The 5556-nt window shown below is 41.8% G+C and overlaps 1 non-coding gene across 1 annotated transcript; it reads left to right on the forward strand.

The window, feature by feature from the left end:
• The first annotated feature begins 5064 nt into the window (after nucleotides 1-5064).
• Nucleotides 5065-5138, forward strand: Trnat-ugu (transfer RNA threonine (anticodon UGU)). Its single transcript has one exon. It is a non-coding gene; the product is annotated as a tRNA-Thr (tRNA).
• Nucleotides 5139-5556: the final 418 nt, after the last annotated feature.

Consider the following 5556-nt stretch of genomic DNA (forward strand, 5'->3'; position numbering starts at 1 on the left):
TCCTCTACATATGCATGCTTGTCCAAGGTAAAAAGCATTATAAACATAAATATTTTAACCTAGACGCGCAAAAATGACGATATTACTAATGTTGAACACGTTTGTTCTATTAACTTTGTTGTTGGAATCCAAATAAAGCTTCGAGCACTAGGGGGCCTAGAAACTGTGGCATATGCAGGTTTTAATCGGTCCTGGAAGCATGGACGGCCTGTTGAGATAGATAGGGCGACCGCAAGTGATAAGTACAGGAAATCCGCTGCAGTTTGATCAATGGATTCCACAGAGATCATGGTGAGCTTTGTTAATCCACATGGTCGGAAAAATGAAGAACTTGTATACATTTACTTGCCACCACAGTTTTCGACAACGCAGCAACTTTCTAGGTAAGAACTTTACCATTTTCTAATTTTCTTCGAACTGTACAAGTAAATCACAGTCAGCTAGAAGCACAAATTTAATGTTCAGAGTTTAAGATTATAGTGTTTTACGTTCTTAGCATATTCTTAAGTTCATTTGCCTTTAAAAAATTTCTTCATCCTGCTTTCTGGTCATTATAGATTCAATTGTTTGTGTTGAATATACGGTTTCAAATGTCATATCTGATTATTACACGTTTTTTCACAGTCGTAAAAATGTATAAAGTATTCACTAGCTCAAGAAGCTATTCTTACGTAAGTATCAATAGCTGGGATTGCGTTTTACTTATAAATGATAAATTCGTTTGAATTTCACTTACAATTTATTAATAATTATTTTCAGTAATTAATCATTCTTAAATTTTTTAAATATGATGGCCACAGATCTACATAATACTTTTACAGCTTGCATCCACCTTGTTTTCAAGTAAACTCAGCAGGTAAAATATTTTGCTTGAGACCTTCAGAGTAAATTTCAAAAGAATTAAATAAACTTTTGCTCCTTCCGAGATGGCGGCCATTTTTATTAGTTTAACGTTTACTTCAAAGCGATTATCATATGGTAAGTCAGTGCCAAATCGCAATGAGTCTTCTAACAAGAGCACTATTGTCTGGTGAATGGAACCAAGTTCCCCGGGGGAAAACTGAGGCTGTGAACTGACGTAGCTGTGTCTCTGTTATAGATTACGATCAAATCCCACACACTCATTACAATTTGGGAAATAAATAGTTGGTTGCCATAAAAAGAATAATTTCAGTTTGAGTAAAATGGGTCAAAGTTAATTAGAATTGTGATCAATAACGTCCTTGCACAGTGTACAATAAATGACTATGCTCAACTGAGTGAAATAGAGCAGGTACGGTTTTGTAAACGGCTTGTGTTGAGGGCAGAATGTTAACGACCAGCTCCGCAGTCACGGCCACGTACCGAGGCTGCAAGAACGGCCACCATAGCGGGTGTTTTTGAGTGTAAAACTAAAATGTTGTGCTCCAAAAAAAAATATGGCTTGGCTGAACCCAGTATAATATATTATTTGATTATCAAAGGCGGTAATGATTTACCAAATAGGTTTGAACTGAGCAATTCAGTCCTTGTTCACATATTTGAAGAACAGGTAAAAACTTTATTAGTTTTTAATCAGTTTGAAAACTACGCAGCAAAATTCAGATGAAACAATCGAGACAAACAATCAAGAATTAAAATGAAATGTATCGTAATAACGTGATTGTAGATTACAGCGGAGTGACCCGTCTTGCAGATAGTACCAGCAGACCTCACCAGATAGCAGGACGACCGGAAGCTCGAGAATTATACAGATTTATGATTTCAATCTTTCATTATCTATTAGTTGCCGTTGTTACACGTGACTTACGTCCCTGAAGATATTTCAGCCGGTGTTTCACAGTTATTTTTATTATCAAAATCGATAGGAAATTAGAAATGTTGAGACAGGTTGTTGTGATAGTACCAAAAAATGTCACTAGATTGCAGGCCGATCAAAAGATCGAACAGAACCCGAAAGTTCCCGAACTTTGGCGTAAACTGTTCGAACAGTTGGAGTCGTGTTGACACACATCCCTGGTTTTTAGGCGGTTTTCCACATCCCACTAGATGAATACCAGGCTGGTATCCAAGTCACTGAGACGTGTCGCGAGTCGATAGGTCGCGGCCGGCTTTGCAAGTGGGTTGACCTTTGACCAGAGAGGGAGCGGTTGCGGTACTGATGACTAACTGCACCAACGCCGATTAAAAAGCAAAATAACCGAGGGGCCCGTGATCACGGTTAAAACTTAATCACGATTAAGTTGTCTCTGTGCCGCACCAACGTGGAACGCCCTTTACCAAAACGCGGTTAGCTAATTGGGAGTTTGACCGCGGTTAACTACGTGTGTTACAAAGGAAGGCGCCCATATGCATGCAAGGGTGTTGTAACCGCCTTGGTCTGTGGTACTCACGTGCGCCTTTCATATCGTTGGCGTAACGTGAGCGTTTTTACTGCACTACGGAGAACAAGAAAACGACGCCGAATTTTTCCAGATTCGAAGTAGACATAGTTTTGGAGTTTGATGCCTCCAAATCAAGCATATTAGAGTGCAAAAAGACGGATGGTTGCACAGTTAGAGAAAAACTGGATGCATGGGAAAATATAGCAACACAATTTAATTCAGCTCCAGGTAAGATTAAATTTTATTTGAATCATAAATCAATACATATCTGGTACTAATGTAGATTAAAACACTATTTTTCATGGTGCTCAGATTAATACTGAATTACAATTCAAGATACATGCAAAAACATATCAGCTACTACAAAATATATCCATTTCAGGTGTAACAAATGGCCTGGAAGGCTTAAAACATATTACGAGAATTTGAAGAGGAGGTAGCAGAAGGATTTGGTTGAAGAGAAGGTTCAAGTCTATAAAACAGGACCTAAAAAGTCCACACGAGGCAAAACTACTGGAAATAGTTGGCTCATCATTGAAGCCACTGGAAAATACCTTTGATTCGGATGGACAGAACAGTGTAATAATGGATCTAAATGTACATGTAGTTGATGATGGAGCAGTTGGCGATGCCAGCAGTACCACAAACAGTAATGCAACTTGTAATTGCTGTTGAAGCTGGCGAAAGCCTGCTCCCAGCACAGGTTGTTATTGAGAATGTTCAACAATCCTTCTCCAAACCTTCAAGTGCAGGAACACAAGAAACATGTAATCGGAGAAGGATGCCACCGAGACGTAAACCAACTTCCTCCTCTGCACTGGACAGTGTGATGCAGAAGAAGGTGGAAGTACTCCAGCAGCAGCTGGAAATGATGAAGAGAGAACATATGAAAGAAATGAGAATAAAAAATCTCAGAATTTTGGCATGGAAGGAAAATTAAAATATTGGAAACGGAAGAATTCTACCGAATGTAATGCAAATGCTTAAAAAACATCTTGTTATTTGTGCACTATAATAATTTCAAATAAAAATAATTACATATTTTACACGTATTAAGTAACAGTTTATCTCAGTGAAAATGTTCATCAATTATAGTGCGACGAATTGTCCGTCCTGGTAATGTGTCATCACGATACATTTGTTGACCGAGAGGCATTGGCTCATTATCGTCGATAGTGGGGCCCCTCTTGCTACGTAATAGCCTCAGCAGCTGCATAACTTCTGTATCTTCTGGTGGCTCTTCCTTGCTTGTGCTCCTTGCAATATTATGCAAGACAGCTGTACTCACTATAATTGCCATTGTCTTTTTGGATCACACCTCATTCACATAGATAAAATGGGGAATCTCCTCTTCCACAAACCATATTGTCACTCCACAGTGTTCCTTGTTGTAATGTGAGTCCTATTATATCGGTGCTCTGCCCCACTCTTTGGATTTGAAAGTGGTGTCAATAAATAAGGTCTGCATGCATAGTAAGTGACCGACTGGTATTTCACCATTTTCAAACTGTGCCCTTCGGGCGCAATTACGAAATATTGTACTATCGTGCACAGAACCAGGCCACCGAGCCACAATGTCCCGTATTATTAAATTAAGGTAGCTGAGTGTTTGACAATTAAAGGAGAAATGTGATTTCCTGTTGCGGAAAAGTTCTGCATTCTCTCCCCCAGGTGACTGAATCCTTATGTGAGTGCAATCCACTGTACCAATGACTCCAGGAAATCCAGCCAGTGTGATGAAGCCATCCGTCACAGAGCGTACTTCCGCTCGAGAAGGAAACTTTGTGTATTGACGAGACATTGTTGCTATGATTGCCGACACTTCACTTATTATTCTTTGTGCCGCTGTAGAATGTACATTAGCACTATCATCAATTGCTATATGAAATGCTCCAGTTGCATATGCCCTTATGTCATCAGAAGTCTCTTCATGGGCGAGACCGGATTATTTCGGTAAGTTGGAAATTCTAACCTATGGTGGATTTGATCCAATACCCACCACACTGTTTCTTTTGAAAGACGAAACATCTCTTCAAATTTCCGATCACCGTAATCCTCGAAAGGATTTCCCCTTTCCGCAAGTACACCAACACGGTTACGACGATTAATATGTTGAAGATACAGCATTTCTTCGTCTTTTATGCCATGTAAAACGTCAAAAAGCCCTGCCGTGTTACGTGTTTACAATACCCGCGATCAATTCAAGATAACTGACCCTTCGAGCTCGGTTAACTTTAATCGTGATCAAATCCCTTGATTAACTTTGATCGAGGTTGGTGCAGCCGAATATCGAGTTAATCAGAGTTAAATGCTGACTTGACGGCGGTTAAATTTTAATCGGCGTCGGTGCAGTCGGCCCTGAGTCTGTGGCGGCCGCGAGCGCGCTCTCTTGCTCTCCCTTCAAATGGAAACAGCGAGCAGTAAGGAAGTAATGTGGAAAACAAGCGGTCAGGTGTGTCCGGTCATTGATACCTGCGCTGAGTGGCTTGGACCGTTCCAGGGGGTCCTGAATTTATATATAGTTAAGGCTCACCGGCCACTTGACCATCTTCTTCTTCTTACGGGAATCGGCAACGCGCCGCGAGTAATGAGTATAATGGGCGGGGGCACTACGAATGTAGTGCGGGACAATACGTTGAGAATGTGGGTTTCGCGGGAGGCGTGCCAGAGATAAATCCCTGCAGTCGCGCTATCCTCTGGGTCCTCGGTGGCTCAGATGGATAGAGCGCCTGCCATGTAAGCAGGAGATCCCGGGTTCGAGTCCCGGTCGGGGCTCACATTTTCATCTGTCCCCGTTGACGTATGTCAACGCCTGCAAGCAGCTAAGGGTGTTCGTTTCATTGTAATTAGTTCTGAATTTGTCGCTGTGCTGGGCCGTCGGATACGCGGGGCGTGTCTTTGGCGGCAGTTGAAAAACAGCGAGTTAGAAGATCAGAACAGCGCGACGTGACCGTACGGAGCCGGGAGACGACAGATGGCAGCAGCGGACCGCTGCAGGCTCCAGGGGCGCATTTGGCTGTTGCTTTCCAGCTGCAGGGACGATAGTGGCCATATGCTTGCAGCCAGAAGCAGGCTTCCTGCCAGCCTTCATTTACAAGACTGATTGAGCAGCACCTGGAAAGTTAACGCTAGAACTCAGTTCTCATGTCTCGTACTTCCTAACGTGGTTGTCAAGTCAACCAATCCTGCTTGT

The sequence above is a fragment of the Schistocerca serialis genome, chromosome 2, assembly GCF_023864345.2.
Source record: "Schistocerca serialis cubense isolate TAMUIC-IGC-003099 chromosome 2, iqSchSeri2.2, whole genome shotgun sequence".
Lineage (NCBI taxonomy): Eukaryota > Metazoa > Arthropoda > Insecta > Orthoptera > Acrididae > Schistocerca > Schistocerca serialis.